The sequence below is a fragment of the Pinus tabuliformis genome, chromosome Q, assembly GCF_031772625.1.
Source record: "Pinus tabuliformis cultivar Carrire ecotype Pingquan chromosome Q, CPIR1, whole genome shotgun sequence".
In the NCBI taxonomy this organism is placed as follows: Eukaryota; Viridiplantae; Streptophyta; class Pinopsida; order Pinales; family Pinaceae; genus Pinus; species Pinus tabuliformis.
Genome location: NC_142296.1, coordinates 1,364,268,315 through 1,364,292,379, shown reverse-complemented (window position 1 = coordinate 1,364,292,379; position 24,065 = coordinate 1,364,268,315). Strand labels below are relative to the sequence as shown.

At 39.7% G+C, this 24,065-nt stretch overlaps 1 pseudogene; it reads right to left on the bottom strand.

Annotated features, from left to right (window-relative positions):
- Positions 1 to 23,737, bottom strand: part of LOC149224994 (cytochrome P450 734A1-like) — a 124,229-nt pseudogene extending 100,492 nt beyond the window's left edge.
- Between the last annotated feature and the right edge of the window lie 328 nt (positions 23,738 to 24,065).

Genomic DNA, 24,065 nt, shown 5'->3' with positions numbered 1-24,065 from the left:
AGTTGCAGCAAGGACCATGACTAATTTCCCTCATTCCCCTCCAATTTCATTTCTAACATTCCCCCATCAGCTAAGATTCATGGAAAAGACTAAGGTTTCATGGTGGTTCTTAATCTTTAGAAGCCACATTTCTGTCTAAAAATCTTTTCATTTTGATATACTCTCAAAACCAAGTTTGTTTCACATAAACTTAAATGGTTTCCCCTCCACTCACCCCCTCATCCACATTAACTCTAATTCTACTATGTAAATCCCCTATATTACCTTTTCCCCTATTACTACTAACACCACGGTGTATAAACCCCAAAACCTTATAAATACCCACCCCCTTGGCATTATAGCCAATAAAGTCTCGAGTCAGGGATCAAATGACACCAGGTCATGTTGATGAACCTATGCCAACTACCTCTTCCCCTTCATGAGCTAATTCCTTCATTTTGACCCCTTTTTGCACATAAAAACCCCTAAAAGGCCTAAAGTCCCACCTTTACCCGCTTCAATGAACAAAAGACATGAAAAACCCACCTTCCGCTCTATAACCAAGGTTAGCGCATGTAAATTGTTTTTTTGAAATACCTTGGAAATTCGTTCAAAACATGTTTTTATGCCTCCGCCCGATTCCGTATACACTGCCCATGTCACCTCCCCGATGACCGTTAGATCAGGCCCTCCAAATCCGACGGCCCTGAACGCGTCGGAGTCCTTCCGACGTCCGACAGTTATGTGTACTATCCCCCTGTCACGTCAGTCATCCGACCACCGTCCGATTAACCTCTGCAGATCTAACGGTCACCATGACGTCGGAGCTCATCCGTTGCCCGAAACTTACCTCCCGACGGCCGTATTTTGAGTACGTCACTCCGCTGCCACGCGCCCTCACCACAATGCGTCGGAGGTACAACTGACAAATACCGCCCCCGTACCGGAAGCGGTGCGATACGAAACCACTGCCGGTTTCCGGTTTCCTCATCCCGCTCGCTTACGCCCTCGCCGCGTCAGCAACCTGTCAGCGCTCCGTCACCCAGGTACGCTGTCTCGTCATTCCCTTGTCCTGCCATTGGTCCACCTGTCCTCCCACCTCATCACCCCTGTGGACCAACCAGACCCCGCCACGTCACCCGATGACGTCAGCATGACGTCATCCGACCTTGACCCCACCAATGACGTCATGCTGACGTCATCGCAAAAAGGCGCCAAAGTATTAAAATCTATATTATGGCCAAAAATCGCGTTTTTACGTTTTTTTTCACTCATTCGTCGTTATTTCTGCCTCATGCGCTCGCGTCCAAGCCTGCTGTCAACCTGCTAAATCGACCAGGAGACCTCCGGAGTACGAGTCCAACCTGCATCTGCGACCTTTGCTCACTGTTTTACCAGGTATTTTTCATCGTTTGTCCTCTGTGCGCCTGCAATTCTCTGAACTCACTCTGAAAGTTTAAAGAAAGTTAAAACTTAGAAATTCACCAGTGAATTCCTCGGCAGAGCCTTAAATTTCCAACTACCACCTCGAAAAACACCAGCCGAGCTTTGTTCTACCTACATTCTGTTAAAAACTAGGTTCTGTCTGCGCAATCGCAGCAGGCTCATTTAAACCAAATTTCACCATTGAGAGAGACAAGGAAAAGCCAAACATTGGTCCTAGTTGCTATAAATAGTGTTTAAAATGCTGTAGACTCTGCGTTCACCCTTTTCCTCAGACATTTTCATTTGTTGCAAAGAGAACTCTGGTTGTGTTACTCTGCATAGTAACACAGTCCTTGAAGAAACAGAAATCCTAAAGGAGAACAATGGACCCCCCTGTAGCTCCTATAGCCCTCAATGTAGCTCCCCTGAATGCCCCTCACAGAGCATTGGACTGGAAAGCATTAGCTGACTTAGATTATAAGATATCAGAAGAAATGCTAAGCAGGAGCAGGTTTCATCTCCAAATACTAAATGAAATCAAAATCCAACATCAGAATGGGACAGACATCTTGGGAATTTGGATTCCTCTCTCCCAATCTTCAAACTACCACAGGTCAACCAATTCCCAGAACTCATCCACTTATGTGCTGAGTATTATGATGCATCCCAGAGGGCAGTGCTTGATTCTTCGGGCGCAATTTTGTTTTTTATTACCCCTGAAGCCATCAGGGAGATGCTGCAGTTCAAAACAGATAAGAAGTTGGTCCCTCTATCACTAGCTGATTTGATTATGGAGGGAGCCAGAATGACAGAGGCCCAGATTACAAAACTTAACCAGTTATTTATCAAAGCTAACACTGTGCAAGTCCCTCCCATCAACTATGTCTAACTCAACCAATTGGGCCTGGACCTTGTTGACATGATCAGTCCCATCCTGGGATATGATTCAGTGGAGTATGTGGATGAAACAGTTATGCACCTAATGCTCATGTTTTCTCCAGGAAGAAAACCAGTCTGCTATGACTATGCCACATACATCTCAGACAAGATGCATGAGCAGTTGATGAACCTATCAAGAGAAAGGGTATTTAAATATACTTCTTACATATATCATTTGCTTTTATACTTCCAGCATGAGAAGTTCTCCTTCCCAATGAAAAGAGAAGATGCACAGGGAAATTTGAGATCAGCGGTGTACTGGACATCTGCTTTCCACCTCAATTTCTATTCTCCATACACCTACTGTGAGTTCATTGATAACTTCATTCATCCAGCCATGACTCTACTTTTGGGCTCACCTCCTCCCATATTGACAGATGATATGCAAAGACTCCTGCATTTATCAAAAGCATACAACATTGGGGATTGGTACTTCTACCAACACCACACCGTTATTAGAATATATGGGTGTGAGTTGCCCCCATTTAGACTACCCAGGTTTGTGCCCATGAGACTATTTGCCTTAGAATACTTCAGGCAGTTTGGCTTTGTGGATATGTTCCACTTTTCAGGCAAAGGTAAGAAGGCACAGCTAAAAATCAGAAGTCAACTTGGCCATTTCCTCTATAACGAAAGGGATGAAGGGTGGAAGGAGGAAGATAGAATACTTGGGGGCCTTGGTCTCAAATACAGCTTCCTATGGAAACCTTATGACCCTAACAACTTCATTACCATGAGGAGGCTTAAATACAAATTGTCTGCTTATGATCATTGCAGCCTTCCTCACATAGAAAAACATGCCAATCAAAGTAAATGGAGGAGAGGGACTTTAGAGGAAGCTGTTACTCAAGAAGAGCTTAATCAAAGAGCTCAAAGAAACATAAAGAAAATGGCTGACCTTGAGTTTTATTCACAGGTCAGCTCACTACCAAGCATACAAATTGGAGCAGCAGCATCCTCCTCAACTGCCCAACAGCAAGCCACGAGAGTTGCTGGAAATATATCAGAGAAGGGAAAAGAAAAGGTGATGGAGATAGAGCCAGAGCAGCAAGAGCAGGAACAGCAGGAACAACAACTAAAACAACAGCAGCAAGCAGAAGGGCTGCAGCAAGGGCAGCAAGAAGAATCAGAACAGCAAGATCAACAACACCAAGAAGAACAAAGGCAGGAGCAGTCTGCCCAGCAAAAGGAAACAGTGGAGACTCCTCAGACCACTGAAAAAACGGTGCCTGCAAGACAAGACACTACCTTTGATGCCTCGGTCCTTCAAACTCCACAGAAGGAGGACCTAAGTAGGAAAAGGGACAGAGAAACACCCATGACTTCATCCATCAACCAAGAGGAGAAGAGACAGAGGTTAAATGACTTCTCAGAGGAAGATGCAGCAATTAGACAAGCAATGGGTATGAGCCCACCCAGCAGGGAAGCCTCGGTGAGTTCCTTTCACCAAGAACAAGACAGAACCATGGGAGGGGAGGTCACTTCCTCCAGCCAGCAGAGGGAAGGAGAGGTAGGCATCAAACATCAATTTATAGACATCAAGAGGAGGAGTGATCCTATCAAAGTACAACTGTACAATCACCTGCTAAACATGGCTCCTTCCAATCAGCAGAGACTTATGTCTGCTTTTGATGTAAGTGAAGGCAAAATGATAATGAGTCACTTTATGCCTACGGCGCTCCAACCACAATCTACCGCAGATTATCTCAGGACTAATCTAGAGGTCCTGGCCAAGGACATCCACCCAATGGATAAAATTGAGCTGCACAAGCAAACTGGTGAAATGGTGTACGCCTCCTTGGCAGACAAAACTTTGGAGAATTATAAATTAACAAGCAGTCTGAATGCTACAGCCTCCCAACTAGAATTGGAGAGAGCTTCATCTCAGGCCAAAGACAACAGGATAAAATCCCTGGAGGAAATCATTATAGAAATTGGGCACAATCCCAATGACATCAAAGGGATACAAGAGATCCTGAAACTTAGAGATGCTGACATGGCTGCATTAAGGAAGAAAGTCAAACTCCCAGCTACCATTCACCCCCAAACAGATGAGGTAGCCCAACAAAGGATGGAAAAGGATGCCACAGATCTACTAATATCTATATATAAGCAGCTCCTGCAGACACAAGAGAAATTAGGAGAGTCTGAGGCCGCACAGGTGGCACTGCAAGCAGCACTAAAGCAAAGGGAAGAGGGCCAGACCTCTCAGCCTCCCCCGGTCATCAATCTTGAGAACACTGCTCCTACCACTGTGCCTCCACCTCAACAAACTGAGCAAACAGCTACATCCACTTCAGCAGCACCTACAAGTACAGAACAAGCACATAGCCTAGACATGCAGAAACTGAGGAATGAGATACAAATCCTGGAAGCTCAAATGACAGAGCTGCATGAGACCAAGGAAAAGCTGGCCAAGATCGATGATAAATATGATAAATCAAAAAGAGAAGTGGCAGAAAAGGGCAGGGAGATCAAGGCCCTTAATGACAGGATCAAAGAGCTGGAAAAGCAGCTCAGATTGGATAAGATCGTATCTGAAGTCAGAGCAATGATATGGGCCAATATTGGCCAATCTGTTACAAATCAATGGCAATACATTGAAACAATCCATGAGCAATTAGAGCTCATCCCAAAAGCACAAAAGGAGGTCCATAGAGCAAGAGCTGCATTGAGCAATATGCCTGAAGTGGCCACCAGAATGATCAATGTACTCAATAATAGGACAAGCTCTCAGTTAGCCACCATTGGAATCACAAACAGAACTGAGACTATTCAAATGATCAAGAGGGTGCTTACTTTGAGAAATTTGGTGCAAACACTGGACAGAAGAACTCAGGATATGCACACTGAGGTAAACAGGTTCATGGAGAGATTTCAGGTATTGCAGAACAGAGGACTCCCTAGCTTACTGAACAGCGGAGGGAAACTATTCACCCATGAACAGTATGCTAAAAGAGTAAACATTTTTGCCTCAGCACAGATCAATGAGAAGGCCAGCACTTCAGAAGACATGGGACCTATTACAGGGCAGGATTTCTATAGTAAAATAGAAAATCTATTTTTTATAATGAATGAAATTAATCACTTGTTTGATGTAGCCCCAAATTTTTTCAAATATACAGAGGCAGAGGAAACAATGGAGGCCATTCTCAGGCATCAAATGCCTCCACAGGACTGGTGGGTCAAGGCAATTCAAATGATTTTATGAACAGCAGGCCATCCACTAAATTTCGGTTACAGAAAAAACTGAATTGTCATGCACAGGACAGTTTATTTCGGTCAGCAGGCATTTAAGACGAAAGCTGAGCCAACTCAGCAGAGCCCATAGCCAGCACAGCAAAGGGAAAGCTACAGGTGTCCCAGCCGAGAAAGACAGCGGAACAGCCCCACAACGCCTTCTTCAGCATTGATGCGGATCATTCCAACCGACTCGTTGGATTCCCAAAGCTAAAATATCTTCTGACAAATGCAAAAGCATTTATGTTGTATTAAAGGAAACATTAACTTTTACTCCGCTGTAATGACAAAGTTGGTGAAGGAGTTATTTCTCAGATGACTCAACGCCTTGATATTTTGTAAAGATGTTTTGTATATATAGAGCCCTCGCACTAGAGAGAGGGTTGTTGTTGATTTCTCCTGAAGAAGTTCTGATGCTGTAATCCTTTTCAGAAGTTAATAGAGCAAAGCAATGGAATTTCTCGGATTTCTGAGGTGTTGGATGCGTTCTGGTGTCTGTTGATAACTACTGGATCCCTGTGTATTTCATCATACAATAAGTCTCTGTATCTCTCTCTGTTATTCAGTTGTTTGTTAAAATCCATATATGTCATCTGTTTCAGTACTAAACAACAAGGAAAAAGAATAGCTTTCAGGATTTATTCAGTGAGTAACCTGAGTTCAATCTGCGTTGTTTATTAATGTTTTCTTCAGCTGTAATCTAGTTAAGTGTAATTCTTAAATGCTGCACTTGTGGAATACATCTATCACAGTGACCTTTGTCACAGGAATTCAAGTTTTGCTCCTGTGCAGTTCACTTTCATCCACCAGCTCAATAGAAAATTCTTAATTGCTTTCTGTTGGTCAACATACATAACCATTTGATCTAGTTTGTCTGTTTAAAATACACAATAGGCCCTGCAGTTTGAGCACCACCAAACCAGCGTATCAGATCATTTCACAACTCCAGACTCCATTGCCCAATGGTATTATACTGTCTAAACACTGCATCATAAGACCTGAAAGGAATCCTTCAACCAAAACATAAACCAAAACCTGAGCATAATAGCTAGCCTAAAATACCATCATAACAAAGACAAATCATAAAGAGAGAGCCCTCTCTGGTTGCAGTTAGGCTAGGAACTGTAACCCAAAGATTGGTTAGTGGTTACCCCGGCCGTATTCCCTTGGGAGTCATAGGGAACAACCTGGGTGTTAACAGAACTCACACCATTTCCTTGTGTCCTTCTTTGTCTTCATGGTGTTATTCTTTGCTTGCAGCTTTAGCGGGTTGTCCTGGGTCACCCTGCATTGGCTTTTTACTTTGTTCTATGGTTTGGGGGCGCTTTTCCCTTGCTTTAGATTCACAAATCCAAAATCTCTCTTCTTCTATTTAAATTTCTGATCGATCTTGATAGCGTATCGATAGGTAGCACTAAGTGAGGAGATGTCCAGGAACTCCATCCCATCCTGGATGTACTTATGTAGATAGGCACGATACTTGAGTACCAAATGCCGCTCAAAATCCTTGATACCTAACTTCGTGTGAAGGGTAAGAAAATTATTTGTGAACTCTGGCATGCCTTGGTCCCTTCCCTACTGCAGCGTGGTCCACTTTATGTATTTATCTTCATAGCTCTCAATAATGTAATATTGTTCCTTGATGGAATCTCGAAAATAATTCCAAGTGGGTGCGGTTGGAAATAGTGAGAGTTCCCTCTCATCCTTCTATTCACACTAGGTTTCCCACCAATCCTTGACATGGGGGGCGATTTTGAGGAGTGCAAAAAGTAATCTTTTACCGAATGGAAAAGTCATGAACCCAAAAAATATCATTCCAATAGATTTAACCATCTACCTACAACATTTGCATCTATCTAGCCTTCAAATATTGAAATGTAAAAGTTAACTTGTACCTTAAAGCGAGTGGTGGCTCTAGAGTGGTTGCTGAATGAAAAACAATTCGAGCCCTAACTCCCTATACCTTGACCTTGTTTGGGACATGTAGAGAAAAACAGAGAAAGAGAAGACTACTCTGATACCACTGATTCAGACTTATATGAGAACGCAACATAATATAGATATAAACATAAACATAAACATAAATATGCATCAAAAATAAATCTTCATTTCATTAATATCAAAGAACTGAAAGATGCTTACAAGCAGAATGGAAGTAAACTAACTCAAGCGATGGTAGCTTATCTCTTAGAAGAGATGTGGCATCTACATGTCTCTGAACTTTGTTACAATGAGGATCAAGGGCCCTTTTATTATTGAAAAATAAAGGGAAAACCATAAACAACCAAAACCCTAACCTTGAGAGATGAAATGCCAAGAGTTTGTTGGCCCCGTTGGGGTTAGTTGGGCAACCAACTTCCCAGGGTCGTAACTTGGTCATATGATCTTCATTTGGTGTGTGTGGTACCTCATTGGAAAGATCTCTTCGAGTACTTAGTGTAGGCATAAGCTTACTCATACCTCAAAAAAATGACATTTAGGGGGTCAAAACAACTCCAAAAGTTCAGGACCTGAAAAATTGCTAAAAATAGTAAATGTTGTTATAATCAAGGAAAATGATGAAACTAACTGGAGGTCTAGGTGGAATAAGTGAGTGGCCACCAATATCGACTTGGATCAATCATACCGAAATTTTTTAACATCTTGATTATGTACTTTCCTGGACCAAGGTATATCTCACTAGGTTTCTAGCAAACTTCGAAGCCCAAGTAGTAATGCATAAGTCCTAGATCTTTCATTTCAAATTCAGATGTGAACATCTTCTTACATTCTAGAATTCTACGCTCCACACATGTAACAAATAAATCATCCACATATAAAGGTATAATGACCAGTTCATTCTCCACTATCTTGATGTAGATGTTTTCATCTATAGAACTTTTGACAAAGACAATACTTAAAAGATAAGCATCCATTCTTGTGTACCAAGCCCTAGGAGCTTTCTTCAATCCATATAGAAATTTCTTTAATCTACAAATGTGAGATACCCTATTATTTGTCTAAAATCCTTTTGATTTTTCAATATATACTTCTTCATCTATGGTTCCATTTAGGAAGGTTGTTTTGACATCCATTTGATGGATATTCCATCCCATAGTGGCTGCTAAAGAAATCAAAGATCTAATAGTAGTGTACCTGGTAGTAGGATCAAAGGTTTCTTCATAGTCCATTTCTTCCTTTTGAGAGAAACCCCTTGCAAAAAATATTGCTTTGTGTTTTTCTATGCTTCCATGAAAGACATGTTTGATCTTGTAAATCCATTTGGAAGTGACAAAAGACTTGTCACTAGGTCTAGGAACAATTTCCCAAACCCCATTCTTCATGATAGATTGATATTCTTCTTGCATTTCTTTCTTCCATTCTTCTTGATGAACGAATTCTTAGAAATTAGTAGGTTCATCTTTAAATAACTTTTTCATGCATGTTACATATCTTAAGTATCTTTTAGGCTTCTTGATTTCTTTAAATGTGTCATTCCCTACTTTGTGTCCTTCAACTTCTTCAAGTGTAGCTCTCAACTAGGTTGGTCTCTTCTTTACTTTTGGAATTATAGTAGATTTAATAGGTTCACTTGGTCCTTCTTCTAGATTTGAGGGTTCTTTTCATGTTTCTCTGCTTCTTCAAATAATGGTGCATCTTCTTCATCAAATTCAATAGGTATATCCATGGATCTTTTGTATACAATATTTTCATCAAATATGACATCCCTGCTAACTTTGATTTTCCTTTCTTCTTTGATGTAGATTCTATAATATTTTGATGAAAGGCTATAACCAACGAAGATACCTTTTGTACTTATAGAGCCTAACTTATTTCACTTGTCTTTTGGAACATGAATGTATGTGGGGCATCCAAATATTCATAGATGATATACACATGGATTTTTCCCTAAGAATGCTTCTTCTGGTGTCATATTATCAATAATTCTATGAGGACTTCTATTTTTTATGTATACTATTGTCATGATTTCTTATCCCCATATGAATTTTGGTAGGTCTTGATCAAATATCATAGTTCTTATTCATTCCTCAATGGTTCTATTCTTCCTTTTTGCTACTCCATTTCATTCGGGATTGTATGGAACTATGAGCTCCCTCTTAATGTCCTCTTCTTTGCAGTAAGCTATAAGTTCCTTAGAAGTATATTCACCCTCATTATCAGATCTAAGAGTTTTTATCTTTCTTTCCGTTAGGGTCTCTACTTTAGATCTAAATTCGTTTAACTTTTCAAATACATCATCCTTTGTCTTGAGAAGATAAATCCATGTCTTTCTAGAGTGATCATCAATGAAGGTCACATAATATAGATGGCCTCTAAGAGATTTATCAGACATGAGTCCACATACATCATAATGGATGAGGTCTAGTATTTCTTTAGACATTGTGTCATTTCCTGTAAAGGGTTTCCCAGTATTCTTTCCCAAGGCACATCCTTTGCATACTCCTTCATGGTATTCCTTAATGTTGAGGAATACCTTCACCATTGGACTTAGAGAGGGTAGTATCTTGTAGTGAATGTGTCCATATCTTCTATGCCAAAGCTTGATGGGACTAATATCCATGTGAACAAGGGCATGAGTAGATGGTGTTATAACTCTATATAATCTTCCTTCATGAATTCCAATAACCCTTGCCTTTTCAAAACTAGAATCTTTTCCCCAAACCAAAGCTTTACCATCTACAAAAGCAACCTTATCTCCTTTATCTTCTAAACAAGAAATGGAAAGTATATTATTTTTCAAACTTGGGACATAGATAATTTTGTTGATATGTATCTTTCCTCCACTTTCTAGCTCCAAAGATGTATATCTAAGGCCTTTGACTACATAGCTTTGTTGTCTCCAAGCTCCACGGAATGAGATGATGATCCTTTTGATAATTTATGAAGTTGTCCACTTTCTCCTATCATGTGTCTTGAGGATCCAATATTATTAATTCAAGCATTTTCATCATCAAGTGTGCCTGTAAGTGTAGCTAAGAATCTTCCACCCTTGAATCTCCTAGATAGATCGTGGATGATTTTTACACCAAATCTTCTTGCAATTTTCAAGAGGTTGAGTCCCATATTCAAATAGTTTGCCATTGAGAGGATGATATTTCTTCCAATATTGCTTTCCTTCCTTCAAATTATAACTAACAAAGTGATATTCAAATATTCCTTCTTTCACCTTAGCTTTGATACCATGCTGAGAAATCAGTGCATATAGATATTATGTTTTGATTCCTCTTTTATTGATAATTACTTATGATGTGTGTTGGCTTATTTTACTTCTTTATTATGTTGTCTTTCATTAGGAAATTACCAAATCAAAAGTGCATGAAGATACCAAGAACAAGAAACACAATATGTAGGCACTTAACTAGGGAAAAACCTCTATAAAGGGGAAAATATAGTCAAACTCTTCCTCTAGTAGATTCAAATCAAGATGAGACAATCCAAAACCATTTTGACCTAGATAAACAGCTCCTGCAATCACCAAGCCAACCCTTCCTTCAATTAGACAAACTCTGGAAAGTCACCAAGTTTTAGCTCCTCAAATATTGCTTTAATCTAGAATTATGGCCCCCACAATAACATAATTTCGGACCTACGATTACTGAAGAAATTTTGGCCCCTGCAACTTTCCCAGAAACCCTAAAAATCTCGCATGTGTAAGAGAGAGATAGAGATTCTCCAAACTTCGATTTTTCTTTCTCCTTGGATTAGGTCTTCTTCTCTTTGAATCCTTTCTTCTTCTTGTCTCTTTCTCTTGCAAATCGAACTTGTGTGAATGATCCTCCAAATGAGTTGAATTGTCTCTATTTCTACTACTTCAATAGGGCCAAATTCCCTTCAAATGGGACGACTTCTCCAAGATATGGTGGACTTGATGAGGAGGGGTAAAATGATCATTTTTGACTCAAATTAAATTTCTTTGCATGATACAAAAGCCCAAGAAATATTGTTTGATGTTCAATGAGCGTCTACACTAGACATTTGACTAAACTTATAAGAAGATAAGATTAAAATACAATAAAAAAGTAGTTTCCTTTTTTCCATGAAAATTCATTATTCTTTTTATTTTAATTATCATTTTAATATTTTCCTTAGGAGGCCCATTTTAGACCTCAAAATTCCCCTAATGTGGAAGTATATTGAGCACTACTCTCTATGATAGACTTAAGCCCTATCTCACCACATATATTACTATATCTCTTCTTCCTTTTATTGGTAGCTTGTACAGCTTTAGAAACTTTCTCCAAAGTTGGCCACTTGTTCTTTGAAATCAGGAACTCATTTCAAGGATGAGGAACATAATGAAAGTTGTCCTCACTAGAAGATTTAGACGTTGAAGTAGGAGGTAGTAAAACATTATCCATAGTTGTCATGATCCCTATAGTAGTGAATCTAACCTCTCCCTCTATCTTATTCGTAGAATGTGATACCTTAGGAATATCATCCATCTTATGGAAATAAGAAGCAAAGGCAGTAACCATTACCTAAACTTTGGGGCAACGAGCAATAGTTTGAGATTGATTAGAAACAACATTCGACCCTTCATTCATCACGAATAAAGGGGATTTCTCTAAGACAACATCCATATGCTTTTGTTCGTCCCACTTATATCCCTCCTTATAGTATCTAAAACTCACTTTTTCCCTCCAAATCAAGTTGCGTGATACAAGGTAAATGGGTACACATTTCTAGAACATAAACACACTAGAAACATGAGCCCCCAAATATTTGGAAACTGGGAAACGTTTATATATATATATATAGAAACTTGGAAAGAAATCATTATGAATAAATAACCAAGGATATTTAAATGCAAAACATAAATGACAAGCAATGTATCACCATCACTTATATGAGGATCCTCATCATTAATATCACCCTTTTCCTCCACCTCAATCCTCTAGAGACATCAGTCAACATCACCCAATTTTGATGAAACTACCTAATCCAAGATTTAAAATATGTTACAAAAATCCTAGCATGCTTAATCAATGATTTTGGTTTGATTGAAGGGTATGTTTTTGTTAAGCCCGTGACAAAGGAGTCCAACAAGAAATATCACTAAAATTGAGGTACATAAATGGCTTGGTTTTCTTGATTAACTAAGTATTCCATACTTTCATACATGATAGAAAATTATGAAAATAATCCTAAAACTCTTAAAACTGTCAAGTCTACTGAATTTTCAATAGGATATGAAATTCTACTTTCTCCATACTAATATTGATGAGGTTGGAAAAATATATGAAATTCTTCTTTCTCCATATGAATATTAACAAGGTCAAAAACGCTCTCAAACATCCCGAAACAATTAATGGTAATGTTAAAAATTTAAGTAAAAGTGACATTTCTTTACTTTAAGAATTTAACATTACAATTAATTAACAACATTTTGGTGCAAACTCAGAGTGAAACCCTTTTTAAAGGAAAATTTATGGTCCTATAGGTTTATAAATGTGAAATTAGTTCATAATTAACCTCTAATTATGAAACAAAACCAAAAACATGGTTCCCAACAGTTAAATCAAGGAAAAATCAAATAAATTTCATTTGGAAACGCATTGTACAACCGTTGAAACATGTTTCAATTTGTATGAAACACATTTCCAACATGTGAAATGCATTTCATACAAACTAATACATGTTTCAGTGGACCTTAAGAGTTTTAATACAAAAACACAACAGATACACCTGGGGGGTGGGGGGTAACCAACAAGCTTCCTGCAACATAACTCGAAATGTACTTCCTGAAGGGATGGTCACAATATTGCACAAGGTGACCATACTAGTGATATAAAATGCATCTAAAAGAGAGATTTGTGGAATCAAGTTGTTGAGTATACATCAAGTCACCAATCACAAAGTCTAGGCTCTCATAAAGTCCTTCGACAATATCAATTTTAACCAATACTTTAGCTATCAACTACCTATTATTGATCTCATAGTTCTCATCCATCATAACAATATTTTGAAGTAGGTCTCCCAATATTTTGATGCATTCATTAGTCTAAAATTCAATAGGGAGTGCTAACAAATTTACACAAATGGGTATTTCAGAAGAAACCTTAGATCTTGACTCAAAAGAAGAATGCCCGAAGGTTTGAGATGCAAAATATTTGAACCCCAAAACCAACTCTTGTCTAATATCATTGATGCATATTCCTTTAATCTAAAAATGAACCCAATCCAACTATGGGACAAGTTATGGAAGGATGGTCCATATATAGTCAATGGGAGCCACTAATTCTATATCTAGTCATTCAACGTTTCCATCACTTCCCACCTCCCTATAAATTTCTTGACCAAAGTTTTGCTCGAGTAATATAATATTTGGATAACCCTTATGCCTTCACCTATGACTAGTTGCACACTTCCTCTTTTCTTCCATTAAACTGCCTTCCTTTTCCTTAGCTTCATCTCAAACCCAAAAGTTGATTATTTCCAATCCACAACCCTACAACTTGATAAGTAGGATAGATCCAAGTTTCCATGAATGAATCCACCACCACAAAGATGATCCTGCAATCCAAAATACCATATGGAATTCTTGTTAAACGAGTTAAGGGATAGAAACCTAGCTAGTTGTGATTGTTCCACTACCAAATGCCTTTTGATAAGAAGAAATTTATGGAGAGTGAAAGGAAAAGTGGTGATCATTGTTCTTTGTTGATCAAGATCACTAATTCCAATTGCTATTGTGTGACCCTTTGTACTAGAACCAAGCCTATCCCCTTTAATGCCTTAACATTAGTCTAACATGCTTATTTGACGCCAAAAACACACAAAAAACCACCCAAACCTAAAATGTTTCAAAATACAATGAAATAATGACCCGCTTATCTACTTTAGAAAAACAGAAAGTGCCCGTTCATAGAACATCCCCTTTGTACTTACACTTGAGTACTTAAATCTCTGAATCCCCTTTGTGGGGTCATTTGAGTAATCAACCAGCTAAACATCTTTAAAATCCTCAACTAGAGTTTCCATGGTCACATCCTCCCATAGAGAACTTTAAATTATCTTATCCATTATATACATGCATTACCAAAGATAGACATGACATTTAGGAAATTTTGAAATGGGGATGCTCTTTTTGCTTTGTGATAGAACAATGATAAGTGTGCTTCTATTAGAGGCCTGATTTTAGGGGATTTGACAAACAATTAAGTGAAAATAATCGATGACTTTCCTTTAATGTGCAAAAATATGTGCCAATCATTTTTTTAGCTTTCATGTTTTACCTTCAAAAGCTCGAGGTGAAAAGTAGGACCGATGATCTTTCTGTGCTGTACCCATTTCTCTCCCTTCAATCCCACAAGGCCCTACCCAAGAATCTGCCTGGCAAGGGGATTACCAGACCCCTTTTCATAGTGCTCAAACCTGTCAGACAATATCTGCTTGATAAGCTAATATGAAAATCACTCGCGAGTGACCTTAGTTAATGCATTAATGAATGAAGGTATTAGAGATTCATGTGTTGGTGCGTGTCTATGTTGTTTTAGGCAACGAATCGATCAGATTGTAAAATACACAAACACTGGAAGAATGGAAAACAGTAAGGGAAACACAGTAAGAAAATGCAAGAACATAACAGATTAATAAGGAGTTCACTTTATTCTCCAGGGCTACGTCTCCGGTCCAGCTTTTAGTGGTGGCCTTCTTTTATTGTGCCTTTAAAATAGAGATTTACAATGAGGAGTTAAATTTGAGTCTCCTGAAATAGATAAGGTTTGGTAGGGTGGTTCTTGGATTCCCCAAGCCACTAGAGTGCACAAAATCTTTTCCTTTCCAAGTCTTAACCTCTCTGGTCTTTAATACGAGGAGCCCAATGTGGTGTTCAATTCTCGACAGATCCTCACAGGGATTGCTTGAATCTCTCAAGCCTTCTGTCTGCTCGATGTTGCCTTAGGTCAGCTCGAATCTCTGTTTTTTGCTTCTTGCTTCACTGTCTTTTCTTCGCTCTCGCTCTCTCTGTCTTCGTGTTCTGTTCTCTATCTATTCATGTCTTGAAGCCAATTTGTCCTTGACTATTCGCTTCCTCTTCTACCCCTTCGGATCGCCTACTGCTATTTGCTTGGAGTTCCTTGCCTCTGCATCATTGCCAACATCCACAGGGAGGTGGCCACTTGTCCTCTCACGAACTGTGCCAGCTCTTCCTCAACACTTCGGTATTTCAATTACATTGTGGAATGACTCATCTGCCAACTCGACAGTCAAATCGGACTTCAGAATTTTATATACCGTGACGTAATCCCCTTGTCAAATCCGGTTTCTCCATCGAGCACAATCTCCGCCATCAGATCTAGAGCCCCTATATCCTACGATGTTCACTCATTTCGCGTTGTTGACTTGCTTGACCGTTAGTGCATGATGAGAGGCGGTTTTCTCTCTCATCCGCTAGACACGCGTCATGCGCTGAATGGAATTTCTCGTTTTCTTCCAAATCCACTTACCACCGAAGGATGCCTCCGATATACCGCCGGTTTTGGAGCGCGGGACCCGCCTTTTGCCTTAGCACTTTACGTATGGTTTCCCAGCTTCCCATGAAATTGAGCGCTTCGAGGCTTTTCCTTCTCGAGGGGTTTTGCCTAGCGATGCACGATTAGCGCTAATCGCGCATCAGAAATGGCCTCCGTTTCCCAATCTGAGCTTCCCAACTGCCAGTTTTACCTCCTGCGCGGTCTCCATGGGCCTCGGTCAGCGTGCTTCGATTGAGGTCCTCGTCGTTCCTTGCTAGCTGCAAACTGCCACTGTCCAGAGGTATTCTTGATCGCTCTTTGTTCATGAATTTTGAAGTCTATCTTGATTTGATACAGTCATAGCACTTTGATAATTTTTCATCAATCCAATTCGGATCACGGACTTCCCACTGAAAAGCTTTTGGACCACCAAAAGTTGGTTTTCAAGCATTGACTAAGTGAGGGTACAATTGTCTCACTTGTCCAATCTCTATCCACTTTGCATTGCTCGACTATGAACCCTTGAGCCCAATTCTGATGTACTCAACATCTCCTCTACGCGTCGTCCTCACCTTCCTGTCCAGAACTATGTCTTCCTGCAATTCATTCAGATATTCAGGTAGCATGTCATCAATAGAAGGAAATTGACTTTGCTCTTCAGGATCCTCAATTAGTGAAGGTTCAAACAATCTCAAGCCATCTGCATTTACGACTGAGTAGATGTGCATGTATGCTGGTAGATCAAGGTGAAAAGCATTCTCACCAATCTTCTCAAGTATCTTGAAGGGTCCATACCTTCTAGGATTTAGCTTTTTACCTTCACCTTGCATCTTGTCCTTGCTGATATACAGCCAGACTTGGTCACCAACTTGGAAATTATGCTCCATCCAATGCTTGTCATGCCTTGCCTTGTATTTGGTTTGGCTCTTTTCGAGCTGTTCTTGTACTACCTGGTGGGTCTCTTGGATTTGTTCAATGAACCTAGTTGCCCTGTCCACATCACTGTGTCCCTCAACTATGGTGTATTTACCAAAGACAAAATCCAAAGGAGACCTTGGTGTGAAACCAAAGCAGGTCTCAAAAGGAGATATTTGTGTATAAGAATATTTTTCTCTGTTGTAAGCATGTTGCACATAACACAAATGTTCATCCCAAAGCTTAGGATGTTTGCTACAATATCCTCTGAGTAACTGGATCACTGTCCTGTTAACTACTTCTGTCTGGCCATCAATTTGTAGATGAAAAGCTGTGATTTTCTTCAGTTTGGTGTCCATCAGTTCCCACAGACTTGACCAAAACTTCCCCATAAATCAGGTGTCTCGATCAGATATAATAGAAGTGGGTAATCCAAAATGAACCCATACATGTTCAAAAAATAGTTTTGTAGTTTGTTCAGCTGTAATATGTTTATTACAAGGTATCAAAATACACATTTTGTTGAACCTATCCACAACAACATATGGATAATCATGACCTTTCCTAGATTTAGGTAGTCCTCCAAAAAAATCCATGGAAACACTTTCCCAAGGGTGAGAAGGGACTGATAATGAAGTGTACAAGCCTAGTTTTCTATTGCTGGGTTTGCTTTTGACACACATAGTACACCCTCTCACATATCTAGAAACTGTCTCGTTCATTTTTGGTCAATAACAAAATCTTTGCAGCTGTGCAACTGTTTTACTTACCCCAAAGTGACCTGATATTAGAGAAGTGTGCAGTTCTCTAATTATCTTTACTCTTTCCGTTTGTGGAATGCATAACTTTCCACAATGATATAAGAGTCAGTCCTTTATATGATAATCCAATTCTTCTACTCATTTTCCTTGACTTAAAGTTGCATATACATCTTTAAAGTCTATATCTTGAGCATATTGTTCAATGTAACTCTCATGTAACACAGAATTATGCTTAAGTATAGTCGATGCATTTATAATGGGTCTAGATAACATGTTTGCAACTTTATTGTGTATGCCCTTTTTATATCTGATGACTAAATGAAACTATTCTAGAAAAACCATCCATCTATAGTGCCTTGATTGCTGCAACTTAGTTTGGGAGTGTAGAATTGAAGTGGTTGATGATCAGTATGTATTACTATCTCTTTTCCCATTAAGTAATGTTTCCACTTTTTCACACTCTGTACTAATGCATACAATTCTTTATCAGATGTAGGATAGTTAACTACTACAGAATTAAATGTGTTAGAATGTCAGGGTTTACCGTGCTGTATAAACTCTTCTCCCATGGTGTAGTCACTGGCATCTGTTTGGATCTCAAATGGTCTTTGAAGATCAGGCAGTGCTAGTACAGGTGTTGTACTAATCTTTTCTTTCAAGGTGTCAAAGGCTTTCTGTTGTTTGCCTCCCCACTAAAACACCTTGTTCAATCCTGTTAAAGCGTGTAAGGGAGCTGCAATTAAGGAAAAATTAGAAATGAACTTCCTCCAATATTGTGCTACTCCTAAGAAGCTTCTAACTTCTGTAGCAGATTTGGGTTTAGGCCAGTTTACAATGACTGCCACCTTAGAGGGATCTATCTTCAATTCACCACCCCCTACTATATGACCCAAATAATTTAGAGATGTTTTGCCAAATTCACATTTTGAGAGTTTAACATGAAGTTTTTCTCTTTTCAAAACATCTAGTGTCTACTTAACATGCTTTAAGTGTTCTTCCAACTTTTTGCTAAAATTCATAATGTCATCCAGATACACAATAACAAAATTATCAAGAAAAGGTTTGAGTACATCATTCATTAATTTCATGAAAGTAGTAGGAGCATTAGTTAAGCCAAAAGGTATAACCAGCCACTCATACAATCCCTACTTTGTTTTGAAAGCAGTCTTCCATGCATCTTGTTTTGCAACTCTGACCTAATGGTATACACTGTGCAAGTCTAGCTTGGAGAAGTAAACAACTTCTTTCAATTGATCTAAAAGATCATCTATGCGAAGAAGGGGATAACGATTTTTTATTGTTATCTTATTCAATGCTCGGTAATCAATGCACATTCTCCATGAGCCATCTTTCTTTCTCACCAAAACGATTGGTGACCCACATGGTGATGTGCTAGGTCTAATGAACCTTTTCTGGAGAAACTCCTGCACCTGCTTCTTGAATTCAGTGTTCTCTATATTAGACAACCTCTTATACCTATGACTGCGATGGTTGTTTCATCTCCCAAGTCTGACCCCAAATCTTTCTAAATAGCTGCAGCAGTCTTCTTCTTCTTTCCCTCGAACTTCTTAGGTTTCAGCTCTAGATGCATAATCGAACAATTCTCATCATGATGCCCATCCTTTTTACAGTGAGTGCATGAAGCTTTGCTTTTCTCTGTAGTGTTAGCCTTCCCAGATTTCCATTTCTACTTTTTTTTCTCCTTATTTTTGCTTGCAGTGAGTTGGGATGATCCCCCAGCTTCTGGACTTCCATCCTTTCCTCTAGCTTCTAGATGAGTAGCTTGTACAAATACCTCATCTATACTAGTGAGATTAAACATGAGGATAGTATGCCTCATGTAGCTGTGTAGACCACCAATGTACTTCAACAGAGTCTCGGGTGAGTCTAATGAGATTCCTAGAATCAATGCTCTCTTTCTAAATTCTTGAGTGTATCTTTCTTTCTCACCAAAACGATTGGTGACCCACATAGTGATGTGCTAGGTCTGATGAACCCTTTCTGGAGCAACTCCTGCACCTGCTTCTTGATTTCAACATTCTCTAAAGCGAACAACCTCTTATACCTGTGACTGCAATGGTTGTTTCATCTCCCAAGTCTGACCCCAAATCTTTCTAAATAGTTGCAGCAGTCTTCTTCTTCTTTCCCTCGAACTTCTTAGGTTTTAGCTCTAGATGCATAATCCAACAATGTTCATCATGATGCCCATCCTTTTTACAGTGAGTGCATGAAGCTTTGCTTTTCTGTGTAGTGTTAGCCTTCCCGGTTTTCCATTTTTGCTTGCAGTGGGTTGGGATTTTCCCCCAGCTTCTGGACTTCCATCCTTTCCTCTAGCTTCTAGATGAGTAGCTTGTACAAATACCTCATCTACACTAGTGAGTTTAAACATGAGGATAGTATGCCTCATGTAGCTGTGTAGACCACCAATGTACTTCAACAGAGTCTCAGGTGAGTCTAATGAGATTCCTAGGATCAATGCTCTCTTTCTAAATTTTCTTGAGTGTATCTTTCTTTCTCACCAAAATGATTGGTGACCCACATGGTGATGTGCTAGATCTGATGAACCCTTTCTAGAGCAACTCATGCACTTGCTTCTTGATTTCAGCGTTCTCTAAAGCGAACAACCTCTTATACCCGTGACTGCAATGGTTGTTTCATCTCCCAAGTCTAACCCCAAATCTTTCTAAATAGCTGCAGTAGTCTTCTTCTTCTTTCCCTCGAACTTCTTAGGTTTCAGCTCTGGATGCATAATCCAACAATGTTCATCACGATGCCCATCCTTTTTACAGTGAGTGCATGAAGCTTTGCTTTTCTGTGTAGTGTTAGCCTTCCCGACTTTTCATTTCTGCTTTTTTTTCTCTTTATTTTTGCTTGCAGTGGGTTGGGATGATCCCCCAGCTTCTGGACTTCCATCCTTTCCTCTAGCTTCTAGATGAGTAGCTTGTACAAATACCTCATTTATACTAGTGAGATTAAACATGAGGATAGTATGCCTCATGTATTTGTGTAGACCACCAATGTACTTCAACAGAGTCTCAGGTGAGTCTAATGAGATTCCTAGAATCAATGCTCTCTTTCTAAATTCTTGAGTGTACCTTTGCACACTTTGCCCTTTCAATTGTCGAAGAGTTTGCCAACTCATCATGGATTGCTGCATGTAGGTCAATGGATAGAACTGCTTTTTGATTGCAGAAACAAATTCACTCTAGACAGAAATAGTCTTACCATGTCTTTTCTTGTCAACTTGGGTCCTGCCTTTCCACCAAACCAAGGCAGTGCCTCCAAGGCGTAGGCTTGCCAGCTGAATCTTGCTCTTGTCTGAATCGATATATTCTACACTCTGTAATAAACATCAATTTGTCTAATCCAATTTTCCAGCTTTTCTGCATTCAACTCTCCATCATATATAGGTAAATCAAATTTAACATCTAGTTTGATCAAATATGCTTTCTTTTTAGGACTATTAGGAGGTGTGAGAAAGATTTCCTCTTTCCCTTTGCCTTTTGAGTGGTCATGGGAATGTGACTTATCTTCTCCTTTGTCGTGTTTAGAGCCTGATGAATCTTCATCCTTATGTTTTCTAAAGTACCTATACATTTCTCTACCATGGACTTTATGGCTAGGAAACTATCTATGAATTGAGAGTCTGGCCACATAAAACCTTCCTCTGACATTGTCTTCCGATAATAGACTCTCCCAATTTCAGGATTAGTTTTGACCAACTCTCCTTCTCCTAATTTGAGCTTTGATCTAGTTAGCATTCAACAGCTAAACCAACACAAACTTGTCTAACCTTAATTGCCTAAAGCTCTGATACCACTTGATCTGAAAATCACTCGTGAGTGACCTCAGTTAATGCATTAATGAATGAAGGTATTACAGACTCATGTGCTGGTGTGTGTCTATGTTATTTTAGGCAACATATCGATCAGATTGCAAAATACACAGACACTAGAAGAATGGAAAACAGTAAGGGAAAAACAGTAAGCAAATGCAAGAACACAACAGATTTAATAAAGAGTTCACCTTATTCTCCAGGGCTACATCTCTGGTCCAGCTTTCAGTGGTGGCCTTCTTTTATTGTGCCTTTAAAACATAGATTTACAATGAGGAGCTCAATTTGAGTCTTCTGAAATAGATAAGGCTTGGTAGGGTGGTTGTTGGATTCCCCAAGCCACTAAAGTGCACAGACTCTTTTCCTTTCTAAGTCTTGACCTCTCTGGTCTTTAATAGGAGGAGCCCAATGTGGTACTCAATTCTTGACAGATCCGCACAGGGATTGCTTGAACCTTTCAAGCCTTCTGTCTGCTCGATGCTGCCTTAAGTCAGCTCGGCTCTCTATTTTCTGCTTCTTGCTTCACTGTCTTTTCTTCGCTTTCGCTCTCTCAGTCTTCGTGTTTTGTTCTTTGTCTGTTCATGGCTTAAAGCCAATTTTTCTTTGATTGTTCGCTTCCTCTTCCGCCCCTTTGAATCTCCTACTGCTGTTCGCTTGGAGTTCCCTACCTCTGCGTCGTTGCCAACATCCATAGGGAGGTGGCCACTTGTCCTCTCACGAATTGTGCCAGCTCTTCCTCAACGGTTCAGTATTTTAATTACACTATGGAATGACTCATCTGCCAACTCGGCAGTCAAATCGGACTTCATAATTTTATATGCCGCGGCTTAATCCCCTTGTCAAATCCAGTTTCTCCATCGGACGCAATTTCCGCCGTCAGATCTAGAGCCCCCAGATCCTACGGTGTTCGCTCATTTCGCGCAGTTGACTTGTTCAACCGTCAACGCGCGATGAAAGGCGGTTTTCTCTCTCATTCGCCGGACACGCGTTGTGCATTGAATGGAATCGCTCGTTTTCTGCCAAATATGCTTACCGCCCAAGGATGCCTCCAATATGCCTCCGGTTTTGGAGCGCTAGACCCGCATTTCGCCTTAGTGCTTTCCCTATGATTTCTCGGCTTCCCATGCAACCGAGCGCTTCGGGACTTTTCCTTCTCGAGGGGTTTTTCCCAGTGATGCACGCATCAAAAATGGCCTCCATTTCCCTATTTGGGCTTCCCAACTACCAGTTTTTCCTCCTACGTGGTTTCCATGGGCCTCGGTCAGCGCGCTTTGATCGAGGTCCTCATCGTTCTTTGTTGGCTGCAAACTGCCACTATCCAGAGGTCTTCCTGATCGCTCTTTGTTCATGAATTTTGAAGTCTGTTCTAATTTGATACAGTGATGGCACTTTGATAATTTTTCATGGATCCAATTTAGATCATAAGCTCAGGGTGAGGAACAATCAGCGTAGGTTTCGACAGACCAAACCAAAAGATAATTGTTCACCTATACATATATCGAATACAAAAACAAAGACATATCAAATACAAAACAAACTAAGAAAGGAATTGTGTATTAATTAATGAAATGACTATACTTTTTAATTAAAGTATTGGGTATCCCAGATCCTTCTCTTCCTATACTATTCAGATGGATATTGTTCAACAATCTAATTGCACCAACCCAATGCCAAAACTCAGAAGAACCTGAATATCTTGAAATTATACAACAGCAGAAGCATCAGAGAGTACCATATGTTTTGGTCCACTGGTGCAAATGTGGAAGAACTCGAGCAAGTATCTCATGTGACCATGGCATGGCTGTGGACGTTGCCTAGGTGATCATTTGAGCAATATCAGCAGCATTTCCATTGAGTAGCCAGTATGGAGGTCCTCTGATTCCTTGCGATTCAAAGCACCTCTTGATTTGCAGAGGTTTCCACCATATGAGCGTTGCAATTTTCAGAAGAGCCATTGAGCAAGCAGACAGAGCTTCCAAAACCCAAAATAGCCATTCCCTATTGAGACCCAATGGAGATGAGAAAAAATGGTTTTGTTAAATAGAGCACAAGTTTTGGGTATCACTCTGATTTCCCCTGTAGAATAGCTTGTAATAACAGAACGACTACGTATGGTTTATGTCATCTCATGCACACCATGCACGTCTAATTGGAGCACTGTGACTCGTGGATTGTGTAGTTAAGGTCATTGTCACATGTCCTACTTCAAGAAAGAAATAGTCAGAGAGCCTATCATCACTTTACATCGCATGAATTCACGTTGTTATGGAACGAGGACGATTTCCATTAATTATAAAATTTTGATGTTTCTGGGAGTATTATTTTTCGCACCAAACAATTTTTCTTTGTAACATCAAGCAAGCTAAACTTCTAAAATTGCTATGGAATAAGGTCAAACATTGCATTTTGGAAGGCGGGCCTTCCGTGTTTAAAGTATAGCGTTAAAGATATCTATCACGATTGTTGTTTTATCATCGTGGGGAGAAATATATAGGCTTTAGGTTGTTGTGTTATCTT